General features: G+C 43.1%; 1 long non-coding RNA gene across 5 annotated transcripts; it reads left to right on the top strand.

Annotated features, from left to right (window-relative positions):
- The first annotated feature begins 311 nt into the window (after positions 1-311).
- Positions 312-20,338, top strand: LOC134478959 (uncharacterized). 5 transcript variants are annotated; one of them, XR_010051783.1, is made up of 4 exons: positions 312-1,484; positions 5,721-5,906; positions 6,157-6,439; positions 20,115-20,338. It is a non-coding gene; the product is annotated as an uncharacterized LOC134478959 (long non-coding RNA). The 5 variants fall into 5 exon arrangements; XR_010051782.1 differs by lacking the exon at positions 20,115-20,338 and adding an exon at positions 2,886-3,018 and having other exon boundaries at positions 6,157-6,381; XR_010051785.1 differs by lacking the exon at positions 20,115-20,338 and adding an exon at positions 2,146-3,018 and having other exon boundaries at positions 6,157-6,381.
- The last annotated feature ends 1,865 nt before the right edge of the window (positions 20,339-22,203 follow it).

Genomic DNA, 22,203 nt, shown 5'->3' with positions numbered 1-22,203 from the left:
TTTCTCATAGAGAATCGAAAGGGGTGGATGCTTCTTAACTTATTTCACGAGTCAATAATTACTCATTGCCCTAACTGGAAATTATTGCACCAACAGAGAAATGACTCCGTGGTCACTAATGAGCAGGGCTGACTGCACCATACATAGAGTGGAAACATAGAGTACACAACAGTAGAAACCAATGTTTCTATACTCGCCTGTGTCTTCTGAGAAAGATATTGCCAAGCCAGCATTCCTGTATCATTTGTACTTGCATCATTAATAGAACCTAAGCTTATGGCGTGACATTCTCTTTCCTGGCATACTAACTGTCCCCGCCAGCGGGGACCCAGTTATTCAGGGTCCCGAAGAGGCTTTCTACCTGTGGGCCAAAATGGGGGTGAAGAGAAGAAGGAGACCAAGCAAAAGTTCTGTTGTCAAGGTCTCGTTTATTGGGATGAACATTGCAGCTTTTAAGGCTTTCAGGTAGGGGGAGTGACCTTTGTGAAATATGAAGGAGGGGGAGATGAGGGTATAGGCAGTGATAGCTGGAGGCAAAGAAGTCAGGCGATGAGGTCAGGTGGTGGAGACACTGGGTGTTGACTGAGGAGATAACTGGTATCTGCTCGAGCTGAGGCATCCCTTGAATATTATACTCCTGTGCCGTAAATTCATGGGAGAGGCTTTATCCAACAATCTTAAGATTTATGGCAGTCATCTTCGGGGTGAGTCTCTGTGGCCAAACAGCCCAGAGTCACTTTGAACCATGCAGTCAAAAAGCGGCTAGGCCCAAATCCAATATGGCTCCGTGCATCTCCCCCATTTTTCTTTAAAAAAAAAAAACCATTAGGTTGAAGTAGTGGTCTGAGAGAGATCAGACATGCCTCACAGAGTGCCCAGCTCGGCCATGGTGAGCCACTCTTGCAGTTAGGACTGCACCCCAATGGCTAGGAATGAACTTATGCTGTAACACACCGTTCTGGGCTATACGTGTGTGTTATTGGGGGAGAAACTGGGCAGAGGAACATTTGACCGGCCCGCACGTTTAAACGGGGTGTAGCCACCTCTGTCTTAGGATCGACCTCTGAAACCCCAGCCTTATCTGTCATAGGATCACCTTGTCGCCCCCAAGGTTCCTGTCTTAGATTGGTCAAGGGTCAGAGGAAGTTGCCCGTCCCTGAGGATAGCTACATCAGGTCATCTTCTCATTCCTCTCACTTGAGCCCAGGGGCGAAAGAGCAAAGGCCAGATGGCATTAATATAAGAGATTGTGGAAATTGAGCCTCTCCCGACAAGTTGTAGGCACCTCATCTTGTTCGTTGTCTCTCTGGTTCTCCTCAGCTGTTCCGGTCTCCAAGCGATGATAATGTACTGAAACAGAATTTCTAGGCAAAGCAGAATCTATTTGTGATTTAATAAAGCGTGTAAGTCGTTGGAAGGCCCAAGGACCAAAGGAAATCAACAAAAGTAGGCCCACAAGGGGTCCCAAAATTGAGGGCAACAAGGTAGAGAGCCATGGGGATGTAGAAAACCAGTTTTGGTACCAAGACTCTTGTTGTTCTCTCTCTCTCCTTCGTTTTTCTAGGCTATCTCTCACCTTTTTTAGATTGTCTTCTACAAGTCCAGTCTTATCTACATAAACACAGCATTCCTCTTTTAAGGCTGCACAAAGTCCTCCTTGTTGTAGGAAGATTAAGTCTAGGCCTCTTCTATTTTGTAAGACTACTTCAGACAACGAGGCAACTGAGTCTTTTAAGTTAGCTAATCCATCTCTTAATTCAGCAATATCCTTATCTATGGCTTCACTAAGCTGGTTATAGTATTGATGGGAAGTAACGAGGGAAGCGATGCCAGTGCCTGCACCCGCGGCCCCTAGACCTAGGAGAACGGCGAGAGTGATGGCAGTTACTGATTCTCTTTTTACCTTGTGAGGCATATCCGAGCCCTTTTCCCAGGATTTAAGAAAAGTCTCTGGCTGATGTATGCTGAGTCTGGGAAATAATTGAACCAGCACACAGTAATCTTTAGTCTTTAAAAATTGAGATGTTATAACATATGTGGTTAGACCAGTGGAACATGCTAGATAAGTATACTTGGGGGCTTGTAAATATGTATTTTGATTGTCAACGATTATGGTATGATTACATATTTCTAATAATTGTTTAGGGAGGAGCATGTTCTTCCCGAGGAGGCAGCTTCCTATCCCTGAGACTTCTGTGATAGTGAGTTCTATGGTGTTCCAAGAGAGACCACCAGTGTTATTAGTATATGTGATGTTGCCAAAAGTGGCTATACCCTCATAGAAAGGAGGGTTAGCTGAAAAACACATCCAGCATTCCTCATAAATAGAGGTATTTGTTTCCTGTTCATGATATACCAAGGCAAGAGCTGAGGCGTTAAGAACAGATAAAATCAGGGTTGTGGGGGACATTGGCCCAACAGGTATGGTGGGCTGAAAAAGGGTAGTTGGAGGACTAGAGGTGTTAAAGGGGGGCTGAGTCACCACCCTGGGCGGCAAGGAACCCTGGCTATGCAATTGAGGGTTAGGTCCAATGGAGGCCTTATGTAAGTTGGGGGTGGTTTTAAATAATCTAATTTTGAAGGTTACTCCGGGGTCTCTATTGGCAACATACATCCGGAGACCCCACTCAAACCCCCTATGCCAGTTTTCTGGGGTGATCTTTTTCCCAGCATCAGTAAAAGTTATTGTAAGAGGGTTGCACCAGCCCTTGGAAGGCTCAGTGTTCCGGCATTCCTGGGTTAGAGTACTGTTTCTGTTAGAATTGTGCCACCCCTTTTTTACTGTGATATAATCCCAAGAGGAGGTAGGTTTCCAGTATGCGTCTCCTGTGGTTTCACACCCCCAGGAGGCACAATAGAATTGATCCCTGTATCCACACTTATAGTTTAGGGAGCGATCTCTGTGGGATCTGGGACAGACATAAAAGTCAGTTTCCCTAATGTTGGTGCGTCGATGGACAGTGTCACAACCGACATATCTTTCATTAAAACTAGACCCATGAGGGGCTTCAATTAGGGGTAAGTATTTGTCTTCGAGGCCCCAGTAAGAATTTCCTCCTGCAGCTAGTTTACAAAAATCTGGAGTTAATTGTGGCCAGGTGGGGTTAGGGCCAGTGTGGGAGGTGGTAAAGGCGGTATCTCCGGCCTCATTTATAATTACCCAGGTGTAATTCCAAATCTGATAGGGGCTTGACGTTCCAGATGTCAGCACAATTAGAAAGAGAAGTTTCAGTAGAATCCAGTAGAGCTTCATTGCTCTGAAAAAGAAAACATGCATTTTTCTCAGGCGCCACCCTGGAATTTGTTATAAGGCTTTATCAGTCTTGGAATTTGTTTGAAATTTATTGTAAAGCTTTATTAATCTTTCAGGGAGCCATCTGGCTCCCCCCTCTTTAGAGTTATAAATACAGGCGGACCCTTTTCCCCAGACTATCACAGGGTCAGGACCCTGCCACTGTCCAGTTAGGGGGTCCTTCCAAAGAACGTGAGCGTGATCCATCTTGGTTGAGGGGTGCCATAAGCGATCGGCGGCTGAACGCCCTTGATTATCCAAAGTTAAGAAATTCAAAACAAAAAGGGCATGGGATAATAAAAATTTTGCGCTGCCTTTAAGAGAATAAAGAATTTCTTGGGCAGTAAGCTTTAACAGTGTATTCTTAAGGGTTTGATGTGCTCGTTCCACAATTCCTTGTCCCTGAGGGTTATAAGGTATGCCTGTAATATGTTTTATTTGAAATTGGGAGCAAAATTGTTTAAATTTATGACTAACATAGCCAGGCCCATTATCCGTTTTTAGCATTTTGGGTTGTCCCATAACAGAAAATGTGTAGAGCATATGAGCAATAACATCTTTTGTGGCCTCTCCTGTGTGTGCAGAGGCACATATGAACCCACTAAAGATATCAATGGTAACATGTACAAATTTTAGTTTTCCAAAAGATGGGACATGGGTGACATCCATTTGCCATATTTCTCCCGGGATAAGGCCCCTGGGATTAACCCCAATGTGTGGCTCAGGAAGTAGGGTCAGGCAGTTTTTACAATTTTTGACAATTTGTCTGGCTTGTTCTCTAGTAATTTTGTACTTAAGCCGCAATGTTTGAGCATTAAGGTGATGGAGTGAATGTGCCATCTGTGCTTCTTGTAAGGAATCACTAAGAGAAGCAATCATTGTCAGTCTAGTGGCCCTGTCAGCTAAATCATTACCTTTGGTTAAAGGACCGGGCAGATTCGAGTGGGCTCTGATATGGCCCACAAAGAATGGGTTTGGCCGGGCCCTTATGTGTTTTTGTATTTCTGAAAATAGTTTAAAGGTAGGTGTTGAGGGTTGTATAGTAGAGACAGTCTCCAAGACTCGGAGAGCTCTGACTACATAATGGCTATCAGAAAAAAGGTTAAATGATTGATTTATTAATTTAAATATTTCTAAAGCACTATAAAGTTCTACTAATTGGGCAGAAGCGTATGGGGTATGGACAAAAAAAAACTTGATCTTTAACAACAAAGGAGGCCTTTCCATTCTTAGATCCATCTATGAAGACAGTTAAGGCATTTGGTATAGGTTTCAGCTGTGTAACCTTTGGGAAGACAAAGGGGGTAACATGGAGGAACTGTAATAATTTATCTCCTGGTAAATGAGTATCAAATGTTCCCTGATAAATAGACAGCAGGACTGTCCAGTCATCATGTCTGTGCTGCAGCCAAGCAAGCTGCTCCTGTGAATATGGAGAAATAATAATATCGGGATCGCAGCCAAAATGGCGAGTAGCCAGCTTAAGCCCCAAGAAAATGGTCTGGCAAATTAAGGAGGGATAAGTAGGAAGTATTTTAGGGGGGGTTGCAGGCAGGTAGATCCACATTAGTGGATGATTATCTTGCCATAGGAGGCCTGTGGGTGTAAACCTTGTAGCGAAAAGGATCAGATACAGTGTCTTGGAGGGGCTGAAATAACCTATGAATTGTTGGCTGATAGCCTGTTCAACCTTTAGTAGGGACTTTTCAGCCTCGGGAGTCAGAACCCTAATGGAATTAGGATCAGGGCTACCCTTCAGAATTGCAAATAGAGGTTTTAAATCACCGGTGGTTAGCTTAAGGTAAGGTCTAAGCCAATTAATATCACCCAAAAGTTTTTGAAAATCATTTAAGGTATGTAGCTGCGATCTTCTAATTGTTAGCTTTTGAGAATAAATGGATGTAGGTTCTAATTGGAATCCAAGAAACAAAAAGGGATATTGCGTCTGAATTTTTTTAGGGGCAATGGTGAAACCCCTTTTTTGTAAGGCCAGAACAATAATTTGGGCTAGTTTTTGAGTTTCCTGTAAACAAGCAGAGGAAACCAAGATATCATCTATGTAATGAATGATGTAAGCAGAGGGGAAACGCAGCCTTATTGGATCTATAGTTTGGGCCACATACCTTTGACATAGGGTGGGGCTATTAGCCATCCTGTGGTAACACTCGCCACTGAAAGTGGGGATTAGGGCCCACATGGTTAATGACAGGGATAGAAAAGGCAAAGCGGGCACAATCCTCTGGATGAAGGGGAATAGAAAAGAAACAATCTTTTATATCAATGACTATTTTATAAAAGTCTCTAGGAATAGCTATTGGAGAAGGCAAGCCAGGTTGTAGGGCCCCCATAGGGACCATAGTTTTATTAACCGCTCTAAGGTCTTGTAACAATCTCCAAGAACCATTTTTCTTTTTTATGACAAAAATAGGGGTGTTCCAAGGCGAAGTGGACTGTTCAAGGTGCCCTTGTAATAATTGTTCCTGCACCAACTGTAGGGCCGCTTGAACCTTTTCTTGAGGCATGGACCACTGATCGATCCAGACTGGATCATTTGACTTCCAAGATATTTTATCAGCCTGGAGTGCAGGAGGAACAGCGGTCTCTATGAAAAAAGGTCTGCTCCTAAACCTCCTCTATCTGTTTTGGGTGTGGGAGTCAAGGGTTCTGTGATTCCCTGTTCATTTCTACCTAATCCTTTTCCAGGGAGGAATCCTGTCCTTAACATTTGGTTAGTAATGACCTCATTGGGACTACACATCATCACCCCCATCTGGGAAAGAATATCCCTTCCCCAGAGGTTAACAGGGAGTCCAGAAACTACAAATGGCCTAACTGTGCCTATATTATTCTCTTTATCTTTCCAGGTCAGGAGCTTTGAACTTTGGAGTGTATCCTGTGTTTGACCTATCCCTTTTAAATGTGTGGCAGTAGCCTTAAGGGGCCAGGTTGAGGGCCAGTGTCTAGAGGAGAGCACTGTTGTATCCGCCCCTGTATCTAAAAGGCCCTGAAATTGTTTGCCATCAAGCCAAAGAGACATCATGGGTCTTTCATCAGTTAATTTTTGCACCCAATAAACATCTGAAGAGCCAGGGGAGGAAGAACCACACCCCTTTACTTTATGAGGGAACTGCCCCATGAAGGGAAGCGGTAAGGCCTGTGCAATGCGTTGTCCGGCTCTAATCGTTAAGGGGCCCTGCGTGGCAGTGGCTAGAAATTTTATTTCTCCAGAATAATCAGCATCTATTACAGAGGGAAGGATGACAAGTCCTTGAAGAGCACTCGAGGCTCGCCCAATTATTAAGAAAAACATGCCAGGCAGCGGGGGCCCAACTTTCCAGATTCTATGATAACAGTGCCTTCCTCAGGGGTTATAATCCTGGTGGTGGAGGAACACAGGTCCACTCCTGCACTTCCTGCTGTTGCCCGGGATAAGTTGGCGTTGCAGGAGCTTGATGCTGCACTTGGGGGCGGGTGGTCACCCGTGGATAGGGGCCCCATTGTGGGGCCCCCCGCTCGTTTCCCTGGACCGCAGGGAGGGTTTGTTCACTAATGTCAGTCTTAGACTGACATTCCCTGGCCCAGTGACGGCCTTTCCTGCAGCGGGGACAAACCCTCGGGGCAGTGGGCCATCCAGCAGGGCTGGGGGACTGGCTAGGTTTTGGGATGTTGCATTCTCTAGCAAAATGACCGGGTTGTCCACATTTGAAACATGTTCTGCCTCTAGGGTGACCAGAATCTCCAGCTCTTTGGAACACAGCCCCAATTGCCAGGCTGATAGATTTAGATACTTGGTGAGAAAAAGAGTCGACATCCTTGCAAAGTTTAATCATGCCTGGGATATCAAGGTCTTTGGTCTTGCCTCGAAGTGCGGCTCTACACGCCGAGTTAGCATTTTCGAGAGCAAGCTGTCTAACGAGAAGCCCTTCACTTTCATTTTTACCTAGGATTCTTTCAGCTGCTTCTTGTAGGCTCCCTACAAATTGAGCATAGGGCTCTTGTGCCCCCTGGATTATTTTAGTTAAGGGGGTGGTGAGCGCCCCTGTAGCGGGGACTGCTCTCCAAGCGGACAAAGCCGCCTGCGCCGTTTGTGCGAGTACACCGGGAGACAGCCCCAGCTGTTTTTCCTCAGAGGCAAATGAGCCCCTCCCACATAGCTTATCTGCCGTCCAGGAAGCAGATTTACTTAAGGGATTGTTTCTGTTTCTAGCAGCAAGGCTCTCCGCTTTATCAATAAATTCAGATTTCCAAGTCAAATATTGTCCTCTAGTGAGGACAGATTGTACTACCTTGGTCCATTCACTAGGGGTCAAATACCCAGACCCCGAAAGTCCTTCTAGGATAGCCAAGGTAAAGGGGGCATTCATACCATAATTTTTAACAGCTGAATGTAATTCCTTTATGTGTTTGAGTTTAAGTTTCTTGTATACGGGACACGAGGTCCCACCCTCATCCTGATCAGGGCTTTCCTCTTCCGAATCTGAGGGTCCCTCCTCATAGTCATTTTCTTCTTCACTTTCTTGTTCCTCATTACGGTTACGATTAGTACTGTCTGGCTCGCGCTCGTCTCTGGCCGACCTATTTAGTGTTCTAGTACTGTTTAACTCAGACTCATCCCTGGCCTGTCTGGCGCGTGCCCTAGTCATAACTGGGAAAGTTAGTTTTGGTTGGGGTTTTCTACTGGCTTTAGCTGGCCCTTTTTGGGCATACTGTCCCTTAGTCATGGTCTCTTGTAAATCCTGGATTTCTAGTGTAAGATCCCCCAATTCTTGCTGTAGGTGTAAGATCTGTTTAAGCCCAGTAATTTGTGCTTGAAGTGCAGTCTTAGTCTGAGTCAGTTCCTCCACTACTGTGACCGGTAGAGGTGCAGGTGGGGCTGACGATATAGGGGGTAGATAAGGTGGGAGGCAGACAGGCCCAGACCTCCGAGTGAAGAAGATCTGAGTCTCCTGTGGCTCGGGACCATATCTCTCTTTCTCATACCTGGCAGCTTCCTCCTCTAATTCGGCCTCAGAGGCGGGATCTAGACCTGACTCAGAGCATTTGTTTTTCCCAGAAAATTCTTTAAGAGAAGGATAAATGGTCTTTGAATTTTTGGACATCTTGGGGTCTTCTAGAGAGCATAAGGCTTTGGATGAGGGATTTCCCTCACCCCCAGGCATATCAATAACAATGGAAGGGCAGGGAGAATGCGGCTCCCTGTTTTCTTTTTCATTGTTAGGTGAAGCCAGCCGGCTGGGAGGCTTGTAAGAAGTCCTCTGCGACAGCTAGGAGGCGGGCACTCTGGCCTCCTTCCTCAGCATCTATTATAATGTCTCTAATGATACCCCAGTAACTGGAAAAAGCCGCGGACACTGGGTCGCTGGCTTTCAAAAGCCTATTAATCTCCTGACCAACCTTATTCCAAGTATGGGGGTGAATATCGGGGCCACTTAAAATTAACCAAGGACATTTTTCATCTATGAAACAAAAAAAATTGATTAAATCCTTTTTCTTAACTCTTATTCCTCTCTCCCTGAGTAAACGCTTGATTTCTCTTATGAAACAAGCCTTCTTAGACAATACCTTCCCCATGGCAATTAGACGACAATTATTCGACCAGTCCTTACCTCCCTCTCCAGCGACGCACGAGCTATACGGCCTGAAGAGTCCTCGATTCCCGCTGCAGCTCTCTTATCTCCGTCGTCCTGTAGTCGGCCTTGCTTCGGGGTCCCTGTTCGGGCGCCACTTGTCCCTGCCAGCGGGGACCCAGTTATTCAGGGTCCCGAAGAGGCTTTCTACCTGTGGGCCAAAATGGGGGTGAAGAGAAGAAGGAGACCAAGCAAAAGTTCTGTTGTCAAGGTCTCGTTTATTGGGATGAACATTGCAGCTTTTAAGGCTTTCAGGTAGGGGGAGTGACCTTTGTGAAATATGAAGGAGGGGGAGATGAGGGTATAGGCAGTGATAGCTGGAGGCAAAGAAGTCAGGCGATGAGGTCAGGTGGTGGAGACACTGGGTGTTGACTGAGGAGATAACTGGTATCTGCTCGAGCTGAGGCATCCCTTGAATGTTATACTCCTGTGCCATAAATTCATGGGAGAGGCTTTATCCAACAATCTTAAGATTTATGGCAGTCATCTTCGGGGTGAGTCTCTGTGGCCAAACAGCCCAGAGTCACTTTGAACCATGCAGTCAAAAAGCGGCTAGGCCCAAATCCAATATGGCTCCGTGCAACTAACATTTACGAATGCTAATGTGAGCACCATACATGCCAGGCGCAACAGACACATCTGGTTTAGACTGAGGAATCATGTCTCTCTTTTTTTTTAAATTGCATATTTATGTATGTATTTAACTATCAATCCAGGTAAAATTTTATTTTACTCAGAAGAAACACCCGATGAATCCAAAGTCCTATTTTTAAAGCAAACATGAAAGTTTACATGTGTAAATGCATGTTGTAGGAAAGTACGACTGAAGTCTGTCAACAGCCAGAAGCTACAATTGCCAGTAGAGTAAAGGCCAGGTACCTTCTTGGGAAGATGCATATAAAGGTAGATCTGTGTCATCAGATGGGGCATGGGCGTCTGACGAGAAAGGGCTCCGTGTTCGGATCAAGTGGCACGGCAGGATCTCATCCTGCTTTCTCATGCTCTGCCAACACAATAATTAGAACACTTCGCATATTAAAATTCTGCATTAAAGTTTAAATGACTTTGTGCTCATCCCTTTCAATGAACCTAGATTCATCTAGCTTCTAGTTCTGGCTCCGGAGACAGGGGTTTCCAATTCAGTTGGATACATCTTGGCTGTGCTCCTTGTTAAGTCAAGAAACTAGTCTGCGTTTCATCTGCGCACCAACTTTTTTACGTTAACTTTGTGGAGAGCCATTTGGACCACACGAGTCTTAAAGTTTTATTCTTGCTTGCAGAAGGTGGCAGCTTAGTGGTGTTATTTATTGGTTTTCTTTCCCCCCACATTCATGACGGTAGACAGCCGTCTCGGTGTCAGTGAGCCTCTTGCTAATTCTGAGGGATACCTGCTTGCTTCATAAGTATGTCTTCTCATTCAAGAGTTGACAGTTAATACTGCTTAAACTTTAAGGGTCACATTATGGAAACGTGTCCAGGTTTACAAACATCGTGTATTGGAGTCAGGGTGCATAAAATAATAGAGTGTAGTAGGCCCAGTGATTTTGCTGGCTTGCGTGCTGCATGGAAAGGATTCCTACCGGCACCTTGGGAAAGTATACCCAAAGGTTTGTTATGTTTTGAGATTATAAATGGTAATGTTTATTCATAAATTTAAAAGAGCTGTCTTTCCCAAGTTTCAAATTTTAATGGAGCTCTATGTCATTTGATATCAATACACTCTCCCTTCCTTCCTTCTCCTTTGCATTCATAATGCATATCTTTGCCCTAGTTATTTTGGGTGTTTTATTCTTTTATTTTGGTAAAATATACACAGCATAAAATCTGTAAATCTTTACCATTTTTACGTGTGTACAGTTAAGTGGCAGGAAGTGTGTTCATAAGAAAGTCTTCGTTTTGAACCATCACAACTGTCACCTCCAGGGCTGTTTTTAATCTTGTGAAGCTGAGATTACACATTCATTAAATAATTAATGATAAATAATTTTTCTCTCCTCGCAGGCTTGGGGAGCCACGATTTTCTTTTTCTTTTTGAGTTTATGATTTTGACTACTCTAAGCGCATCACATAATTAAGTACCGTATGTCTGACTGGTTTTGTATGCTTATTTCACTCAGCATAATGTCCTCAACATTAATTCAGGTTGAAGGAAATGTCACAATTTACTTTTGCAAACATCTTTTCTTCTTTCTTCCTTCCTTCCTTCCTTTCTTTCTTTCTTTCTTTCTTTCTTGTCTCTTTTCTTTTTTCTTTCTTTCTTTTTCTTTTCTTTTTTATGAGACAGTTTCTTCTATGCAATCAGGCCTGTTTTTATACTTACTACAAAGCCCAGGCTGGACAGGAAGTCATCCTCCTCCTGGCTGAGTCTCTGAGTTGCTATTATTGGGTTGTTCTCACACACCTAGAATCTCCAGGATTTTTTCTGTCTCAAATGTTGAATAATATCCATTGTATTACCAGCTTTGTGTTGCTGATCTGCTTACCCACTCACTGAAACCTGGGATATTGCAGGTAATGATGCTCTAACATATGATAGGCATAAGTCACCTACTTATTGTTCTTATTTTACTTCTTTTAGCTCTTTTGTGTTTCAGTATTTTGGTTTTTTTTCATTAACCTCCAATTGATCACTTGGGAAAACCAGTGATCTTTCTAGCTGTGGTATATAACCTTGGTTGTCTTCTCAGTGGAATCAACACAGGAATAGACTGTTGGAACATTCTTCTAGGTGTGCCTGAGAGGGTGTTTCTAGAGAGGCCTGGTAAGTGGCTCAGTGAACTGAGTGGGGACACATTGCAATGATTAATCTTGATCTGGATTAGACTGAGATACACACTGGTAACTGATCAAGCACACCCTCTGGGTGTGTCTGTGAAGATTTGCCTAGAGACAAGTCAGGAAGTCTCAGACCTAATCAATGCCTTAATCCCTTGATAAGTTCAAAACTTGAATAGGATCTTGGAAAACAGGGGCATAGGAGGGAATCAGGAAGTAGGACCTTTTTGGAGGAAACATGTCCCTTCAGGATGCACTGCTGAAGAGTCTAGCTCTGTCCATTTTACCTTGTTACTCTGTTTTTCAGACCCTTGGAAGTGAGCAGTCTCCATTACATTTTCTCTTGAAGCCAAAGCAATGGGTTCAGCAAACCTTGGCTCAAAATCTCTGAAACTTTGAGTCAAAACATTTCCCTCACTTACTCTTACAGTGATGAAGCGTCTAACCAATATCGCTATCCTTGAATGTAAATGGCACAATCCAGGAGCTGGGGCTGCACGTGACACAGAAGCCACAAACACACAAGTTAGTCTCTTCGTCTGAGCTGGTGGAATTTTCCCTGAGGCTATCACTCAGGGCTGTCAGACTACTTAGTCTTTAGTCATTAGAAGTGGACTTGCACCAGCGACTCTCCGGGCAGCTTCCAGGCAATTTCTAGCCTCGCGGACTGGTTGCAGGTAGCAATTGTGAGATGGTTATCCTCAGAAGCTTTATAGCATCCGATAACCCTCTTTACTAATTGGGTATTTGTTCGATTGAGATGTTGCTCTGTGGAAACTTGACTGATGCACCAGTTTTCTGTAATTATATCCTCTTTATTTTTCGAGGCCACATTTCATCATGCTTGAATAGGTTGAACTCAAACTTTGGGCTCAGCCTCACAAACAGCCAAACTAAAGCTACGTATAACCACCACTCTGCCCCGCCCCTTGAAACAGGATCTCTCTGTGAAGCCCTGGCTGTCCTAGAATTCACTCTGTAGACTCATCTGTCCAAATCACTGAGATCCACCAGCCTTTGCCTCCTGAATGCGGGGATTGAAAGTGAACCACTATGCCTGGTTCCTGGCTATCTTTTAATTCTTTATTGTACCCACCCCATTCCTCAGAGACCTTAACTCTATTACATACGTGTAACTGGAGTAACCAAGACTTTCTTTACGTGTTTATATTAAAGCTATACTTGTTTCCATGGAAATGTCTCCTGCATTTTCCCTGCTGCACTGGGAGAAGTGTGTCTCCTCCCATGTAAACTTCTTAACGTCTTTGTGACTCTTAGGCAATGCCTCAGACCACAGCGCTTACCAGGTCCTCTGAATTTCCCTTTCCTGATAAAATTTCTTTGTATCTAGGCCATTCCTACCCTTGCCTGTATCACTTGATAACAGATACAGGGTTACCTTTCTCTGCTGCTGGTTTCCAGCGCTCCACACCAGTAGGTGGTTTTTCTTTAAATCAGGATAGTTATGCACACTAGCATTATTTTCATTTCTTGGTATCTATCAATGGCTTTTTGGAATATCCTTCAGGATAATATCTAATATACTATGCACATTGCCTTTACTTACCTTATTTTCTCCCTGTGTACTTCCTTACTGATTTTATAGGTGAAATTATGGCCTTAAAATTCCCAATTAGGTAACAGTTGAGTAAACAGATGGATTCCTGGGTCATGGAATCTGGTTTACATTTGTGCATCAAGGTGTAATTTTTTTTCTTTTCTTTTTTTTTTTCATTTTTTTTATTAACTTGAGTATTTCTTATATACATTTCAAGTGTTATTCCCTTTCCCGGTATCCGGGCAAACATCCCCCTCCCCCCTCCCCTTCCTTATGGGTGTTCCCCTCCAAACCCTCCCCCCATTGCCGCCCTCCCCCCACCAGTCTAGTTCACTGGGGGCTCAGTCTTAGCAGGACCCAGGGCTTCCCCTTCCACTGGTGCTCTTACTAGGATATTCATTGCTACCTATGAGGTCAGACTCCAGGGTCAGTCCATGTATAGTCTTTAGGTAGTGGCTTAGTCCCTGGAAGCTCTGGTTGCTTGGCATTGTTGTATATATGGGGTCTCGAGGCCCTTCAAGCTCTTCCAGTTCTTTCTCTGATTCCTTCAACGGGGGTCCTATTCTCAGTTCAGTGGTTTGCTGCTGGCATTCGCCTCTGTATTTGCTGTATTCTGGCTGTGTCTCTCAGGAGCGATCTACATCCGGCTCCTGTCGGTCTGCACTTCTTTGCTTCATCCATCTTGTCTAATTGGGTGGCTGTATATGTATGGGCCACATGTGAGGCAGGCTCTGAATGGGTGTTCCTTCAGTCTCTGTTTTAATCTTTGCCTCTCCCTTCCCTGCCAAGGGTATTCTTTTTCCTCATTTAAAGAAGGAGTGAAGCATTCACATTTTGATCATCCGTCTTGAGTTTCGTTTGTTCTAGGGATCTAGGGTAATTCAAGCATTTGGGCTAATAGCCACTTATCAATGAGTGCATACCATGTATGTCTTTCTGTGATTGGGTTAGCTCACTCAGGATGATATTTTCCAGTTCCAGCCATTTGCCTACGAATTTCATAAAGTCGTTGTTTTTGATAGCTGAGTAATATTCCATTGTGTAGATGTACCACATTTTCTGTATCCATTCCTCTGTTGAAGGGCATCTGGGTTCTTTCCAGCTTCTGGCTATTATAAATAAGGCTGCAATGAACATAGTGGAGCACGTGTCTTTTTTATATGTTGGGGCATCTTTTGGGTATATGCCCAAGAGAGGTATAGCTGGATCCTCAGGCAGTTCAATGTCCAATTTTCTGAGGATCCTCCAGACTGATTTCCAGAATGGTTGTACCAGTTTGCAATCCCACCAACAATGGAGGAGTGTTCCTCTTTCTCCACATCCTCGCCAGCATCTGTTGTCCCCTGAGTTTTTGATCTTAGCCATTCTCAATGGTGTGAGGTGAAATCTCAGGGTTGTTTTGATTTGCATTTCCCTTATGACTAAAGATGTTGAACATTTCTTTAGGTGTTTCTCAGCCATTTGGCATTCCTCAGCTGTGAATTCTTTGTTTAGCTCTGAACCCCATTTTTTAATAGGGTTATTTGTTTCCCTGCGGTCTAACTTCTTGAGTTCTTTGTATATTTTGGATATAAGGCCTCTATCTGTTGTAGGATTGGTAAAGATCTTTTCCCAATCTGTTGGTTGCCGTTTTGACCTAACCACAGTGTCCTTTGCCTTACAGAAGCTTTGCAGTTTTATGAAATCCCATTTGTCGATTCTTGATCTTAGAGCGTAAGCCATTGGTGTTTTGTTTAGGAAATTTTTTCCAGTGCCCATGTGTTCCAGATGCTTCCCTAGTTTTTCTTCTATTAGTTTGAGTGTGTCTGGTTTGCTGTGGAGGTCCTTGATCCACTTGGACTTAAGCATTGTACAGGGTGATAAGCATGGATCGATCTGCATTCTTCTACATTATGACCTCCAGTTGAACCAGCACCATTTGCTGAAAATGCTATCTTTTTTCCATTGGATGGTTTTGGCTCCTTTGTCAAAAATCAAGTGACCATAGGTGTGTGGGTTCATTTCTGGGTCTTCAATTCTATTCCATTGGTCTATCTGTCTGTCTCTGTACCAATACCATGCAGTTTTTATCATTATTGCTCTGTAATACTGCTTGAGTTGAGGGATAGTGATTCCCCCTGAAGTCCTTTTATTGTTGAGGATAGCTTTAGCTATCCTGGGTTTTTTGTTATTCCAGATGAATTTGCAAATTGTTCTGTCTAACTCTTTGAAGAATTGGATTGGTATTTTGATGGGGATTGCATTGAATCTGTAGATCGCTTTTGGTAAAATGGCCATTTTTACTATATTAATCCTGCCAATCCATGAGCATGGGAGATCTTTCCATCTTCTGAGGTCTTCTTCAATTTCCTTCTTCAGTGTCTTGAAGTTCTTATTGTACAGATCTTTTACTTGCTTGGTTAAAGTCACACCGAGGTACTTTATATTATGTGGGTCTCTTATGAAGGGTGTCGTTTCCCTAATTTCTTTCTCGGCTTGTTTCTCTTTTGTATAGAGGAAGGCAACTGATTTACTTGAGTTAATTTTATACCCAGCCACTTTGCTGAAGTTGTTTATCAGCTTTAGTAGTTCTCTGGTGGAACTTTTGGGATCACTTAAATATACTATCCCATCATCTGCAAATAGTGATATTTTGACTTCTTCTTTTCCGATCTGTATCCCCTTGACCTCCTTTTGTTGTCTGATTGCTCTGGCTAGAACTTCAAGAACTATATTGAATAAGTAGGGAGAGAGTGGGCAGCCTTGTCTAGTCCCTGATTTTAGTGGGATTGCTTCAAGTTTCTCTCCATTTAGTTTAATGTTAGCAACTGGTTTGCTGTATATGGCTTTTACTATGTTCAGGTATGGGCCTTGAATTCCTATTCTTTCCAGGACTTTTATCATGAAGGGGTGTTGAATTTTGTCAAATGCTTTCTCAGCATCTAATGAAATGATCATGTGGTTCTGTTCTTTCAGTTTGTTTATATGATGGATCACGTTGATGGTTTTCCTTATATTAAACCATCCCTGCATGCCTGGGATGAAGCCTACTTGATCATGGTGGATGATTGTTTTGATGTGCTCTTGAATTCGGTTTGCCAGAATTTTATTGAGTATTTTTGCGTCGATATTCATAAGGGAAATTGGTCTGAAGTTCTCTTTCTTTGTTGTGTCTTTGTGTGGTTTAGGTATAAGAGTAATTGTGGCTTCGTAGAAGGTATTCGGTAGTGATCCATCTGTTTCAATTTTGTGGAATAGTTTGGATAATATTGGTATGAGGTCTTCTATGAAGCTTTGATAGAATTCTGCACTAAACCCGTCTGTACCTGGGCTCTTTTTGGTTGGGAGACCTTTAATGACTGCTTCTATTTCCTTAGGAGTTATGGGGTTGTTTAACTGGTTTATCTGTTCTTGATTTAACTTCCTTACCTGGTATCTGTCTAGGAAATTGTCCATTTCCTGAAGATTTTCAAGTTTTGTTGAATATAGGTTTTTATAGTAAGATCTGATGATTTTTTGAACTTCCTCTGAATCTGTTGTTATGTCCCCCTTTTCATTTCTGATTTTGTTAATTTGGACGCACTCTCTGTGTCCTCTCGTTAGTCTGGCTAAGGGTTTATCTATCTTGTTGATTTTCTCAAAGAACCAACTTTTGGTTCTGTTGGTTCTTTCTATGTTCCTTTTTGTTTCTACTTGGTTGATTTCAGCTCTGAGTTTGATTATTTCCTGCCTTCTACTCCTCCTGGGTGTATTTGCTTCTTTTTGTTCTAGAGCTTTTAGGTGTGCTGTCAAGCTGCTGACATATGCTCTTTCCTGTTTCTTTCTGCAGGCACTCAGCGCTATGAGTTTTCCTCTTAGCACAGCTTTCATTGTGTCCCATAAGTTTGGGTATGTTGTACCTTCATTTTCATTAAATTCTAAAAAGTTTTTAATTTCTTTCTTTATTTCTTCCTTGACCAGGTTATCATTGAGTAGAGCATTGTTCAATTTCCAAGTATATGTGGGCATTCTTCCTTGATTGTTATTGAAGACCAGTTTTAGGCCCTTGTGGTCTAATAGCACGCATGGGATTATTTCTATCTTTCTGTACCTGTTGAGGCCCGTTTTTTGACCAATTATATGGTCAATTTTGGAGAAAGTACCATGAGGAGCAGAGAAGAAGGTATATCCTTTTGCTTTAGGATAGAATGTTCTATAAATATCTGTTAAGTCCATTTGGCTCATGACTTCTCTTAGTCTGTCTACGTCTCTGTTTAATTTCTGTTTCCATGATCTGTCCATTGATGAGAGTGGGGTGTTGAAATCTCCTACTATTATTGTGTGAGGTGCAATGTGTGTTTTGAGCTTTAGTAAGGTTTCTTTTACGTATGTAGGGGCATAGATATTTAGGATTGAGAGTTCATCTTGGTGGATTTTTCCTTTGATGAATATGAAGTGTCCTTCCTTATCTTTTTTGATGACTTTTAGTTGAAAATTGATTTTATTTGATATTAGAATGGCTACTCCAGCTTGCTTCTTCTGACCATTTGCTTGGAAAATTGTTTTCCAGCCTTTCACTCTGAGGTAATGTCTGTCTTTGTCTCTGAGGTGTGTTTCCTGTAGGCAGCAGAATGCAGGGTCCTCGTTGCGTATCCAGTTTGTTAATCTATGTCTTTTTATTGGGGAGTTGAGGCCATTGATGTTGAGAGATATTAAGGAATAGTGATTGCTTCCCGTTATATTCATATTTGGATGTGAGGTTATGTTTGTGTGCTTTCATTCTCTTTGTTTTGTTGCCAAGACGATTAGTTTCTTGCTTCTTCTAGGGTATAGCTTGCCTCCTTATTTTGGGCTTTACCATTTATTATCCTTTGTAGTGCTGGATTTGTAGAAAGATATTGTGTAAATTTGGTTTTGTCATGGAATATCTTGGTTTCTCTATCTATGTTAATTGACAGTTTTGCAGGATACAGTAACCTGGGCTGGCATTTGTGTTCTCTTAGGGTCTGTATGACATCAGTCCAGGATCTTCTGGCCTTCATAGTTTCTGGTGAGAAGTCTGGTGTGATTCTTATAGGTCTGCCTTTATATGTTACTTGACATTTTTCCCTTACTGCTTTTAATATTCTTTCTTTATTTTGTGTGTTTGGTGTTTTGACTATTATGTGACGGGAGATGTTTCTTTTCTGGTCCAATCTATTTGGAGTTCTGTAGGCTTCTTGTATGCCTATGGGTATCTCTTTTTTTAGGTTAGGGAAGTTTTCTTCTATGATTTTGTTGAAGATATTTACTGGTCCTTTGAGCTGGGAGTCTTCACTCTCTTCTATACCTATTATCCTTAGGTTTGATTTCTCATTGAGTCCTGGATTTCCTGTATGTTTTGGACCAGTAGCTTTTTCCGCTTTACATTATCTTTGACAGTTGAGTCAATGATTTCTATGGAATCTTCTGCTCCTGAGATTTTCTCTTCCATCTCTTGTATTCTGTTGGTGAAGCTTGTATCTACAGCTCCTTGTCTCTTCTTTTGGTTTTCTATATCCAGGGTTGTTTCCATGTGTTCTTTCTTGATTGCTTCTCTTTCCATTTTTAATTCCTTCAACTGTTTGATTGTGTTTTCCTGGAATTCTTTCAGGGATTTTTGCGATTCTTTCAGGGATTTTTGCGATTCCTCTCTGTAGGCTTCTACTTGTTTATTAATGTTTCCCTGTGTTTCCCTAAGGGAGTTCTTCACGTCTTTCTTGAAGTCCTCCAGCATCATGATCAAATATGATTTTGAAACTAGATCTTGCTTTTCTGGTGTGTTTGAATATTCTATGTTTGTTTTGGTGGGAGAATTGGACTCCGATGGTGCCATGTAGTCTTGGTTTCTGTTGCTTGGGTTCCTGCGCTTGCCTCTCGCCATCAGATTATCTCTAGTGTTACTTTGTTCTGCTATTTCTGACAGTGGCTAGACTGTCCTATAAGCCTGTGTGTCAGGAGTGCTGTAGACCTGTTTTCCTCTCTTTCAGTCAGTTATGGGGACAGAGTGTTCTGCTTTCGGGCGTGTAGTTTTTCCTCTCTACAGGTCTTAAGCTGTTCCTGTGGGCCTGTGTCTTGAGTTCACCAGGCAGGTCACTTGCAGCAGAAAAATTGGTCTTACCTGTGGTCCCGAGGCTCAAGTTCGCTCGTGGGGTGCTGCCCACGGGCTCTCTGCAGTGGCAGCAAACAGGAAGATATGCGCCGCCCCTTCCGGGAGCTGCAGTGCACCAGGTTTCCAGATGGCTTTTGGTGTTTTCCTCTGGCGCCTGAGATGTGTGTGCAGAGAGCAGTCTCTTCTGGTTTCCCATGCTTGTCTGCCTCTCTGAAGGTTTAGCTCTCCCTCCCACGGTATTTGGATGCAGAGAACTGTTTATCCGGTCTGTTTCCTTCAGGTTCCGGCGGTCTCTCAGGCAGGGGTCCTGCCGCTCCTGGGCCCTCCCCCACTGGAGCCCAGAGGCCTTATACAGTTTCCTCTTGGGCCAGGGATGTGGGCAGGGGTGTGAAGTGTTGGTGGTCTCTTCTGCTCTGCAGCCTCAGGAGTGCCCACCTGACCAGGCGGTGAGGTCTCTTTCCCACGGGGTTTGGAAGCAGAGAGCTGCTTCGGGCCGGGATCCGCGGGTGTGGGACTTCCGGTAAACACAGGACGTGCCCGGTCCTAGAGGAATTCTGCCTCTGTGTGTCCCGATTTCACCAGGCAGCTTTCTTGCAGCAGACAAGTTGGTCTTACCTGTGGTCCCCAGGCTCAAGTTTGCTCGCGGGGTGCTGCCCACGGGCTCTCTTCGGTGGCAGCAACCAGGAAGACCAAGGTGTAATTTTTAACATGAGCCACCCATAGAAAAGTCTTCTGTGTTTCATGATTAAATCAGTTTTTTTTCCTTTTCTTTAGAAACAGGAAATCAGTCGGATAACGAGTATACTCCCAGCAATATGTTAAGATTTCTTTGTTAACCACATTTGGTAAACCAAATGTCAACAAGCAGAGGACATCCACTGACAAGATGAACCACGAATTTCACAAAGACTTTGAAGTTATTTGTAAGCACTGTACAAACGGATTCCCCTTCTCATCCTAGATGTTACAAGCCACAAGTAAATGTTATGTATTCGTTGTAATTAATCTATATTAATTTAATTTTAAATTTAATAATACATTTATTGCTCTTGTAATTTTGAGTTAATTACAAGGCTAGGTGATTCAACTTTTTTCTTTTATTAAATCTTTTCTTTATTTACATTTAAAATGTTATCCCCTTTCCCAATTTCCACTCCAGAAAATCCCTATCCTTCCCCCTACCCCCTGCCTTCATCAAGGTGTTCCCCTACCCGAGCACCCATTCCCTACCACCTCCCTGCCCTGGCATTCACCTACACTGGGGCATCTAGCCTTCACAGGATCAAGGGACTCTTTTCCCACTGATGACCAACAAGGCCCATCCTCTGCTCCATATGAGGCTAGAGCCATGTGTTGCTCCATGTGTAATTTTTGGTTGGTGGTTTAGTCCCTGGGAGCTCTGAGATGTGTGGTTGATTGATATTGTTGTTCTTCCTATGGGTTGCAAATCCCCTCAGCAACCTCAGTCCTTTGTCGAACTCTTCCATTGGGGACCTCGTTCTCAGTCCAATGGTTAGGTGAGAGCATCACCCGCCTCTGTATTTTCAGGCTCTGGCAGAGCCTTTCGGGAGACAGCTATATCAGGCTCCTGTCAGCATATACTTCTTGTCATCACCAATCATGACTAGGTTTGGTGACTGCATGTGGGATGGATCTCCATGTGTGGCAGTCTCTGGATGGCCTTTCCTTCAGTCTCTGCTTCACTTTGTCTTCGTATTTCCTCCTGGGAGTATTTTGTCCCCCCTTCTAAGAAGAACTGAAGCATGCACACTTTTGTCTTTCTTCTTCTTGAACTTCATGTGGTCTCTAAATTGTGTTTTGGGTATTCTGAGCTTTTGGGCTAACATCCACTTACCAGTGAGTACATACCATGTGTGTTCTTTTGTGATTGGGTTACTTCACTCAGGATGATATTTTCTAGTTTCATCCACTTTCCTAAGAATTTCACGAAGTCACTGATTTTAATAGCTGAGTAGTACTCCATTGTATAAATGGACCACACTTTCTGTATCCACTTCTCTGTTGAAGGACATCTGGTTCTTTCTAGCTTCTGGCTATTATAAATAAGGCTGCTATGAACATAGTGGAGCATGTGTCCTTGTTATATGTTGGAGCACCTTTCAGGTATATGCCCAGGAGTAGTAGAGTTGGGACCTCAGGTAGTACTATGTCTAATTTTCTGAGGAACCTCCAGACTTATTTCCAGAGTGGTTGTATCAGCTTGCAATCCCACCAACAATGGAAGAGTGTTCTACTTTCTCCACATCCCCAACAGCATCTGCTGTCACTTCAGGTGTGTGTGTGTGTGTGTGTGTGTGTGTGTGTGTTTCTTTTAAGCCATTCTGACTGGTATGAAGTAGAACCTCAGGGTTGTTTTGATTTGCATTTCCCTAATGAGTAAGGATGTTGAACATTTCTTTAGGTACTTCTCAGCCATTCTATATTCCTCAGTTGAGAATTCTTTGCTTAGCTCTGTACCTCATTTTTAAAATATGGTTATTTAATTCTCTGGAGTCTAACTTCTTGAGTTCTTTGTATATTTTGGATATTAGCCCTCTATCAGATGTAGGATTGGTAAAGATCTTTTCCCAATCTGTTGGTTGCTGTTTTCTCCGGTTGACAGTGTCCTTTGCCTTACAGAAGCTTTGTAGTTTTCTGTCGATTCTTGATCTTAGAGCATAAGCCATTGATGTTCAGGAAATTTCCCCTGTGTCCGTGTGTTCAAGGCACTTTCTCCACTTTCTCTTCTATTAGTTTCAGTGTGGCTGGTTTATATGGAAGTCTTTGATCCACTTGGAGTTCAGCTTTGTACAAGGCAATAAGAATGGATCTATTTGCATTCTTCTACATGCTGATCACCAGT

Source organism: Rattus norvegicus, chromosome 5 (assembly GCF_036323735.1).
Source record: "Rattus norvegicus strain BN/NHsdMcwi chromosome 5, GRCr8, whole genome shotgun sequence".
Lineage (NCBI taxonomy): Eukaryota > Metazoa > Chordata > Mammalia > Rodentia > Muridae > Rattus > Rattus norvegicus.
The sequence above is the reverse complement of the archived record's forward strand: the minus strand, read 5'-3'. Positions and strand labels throughout refer to the sequence as shown.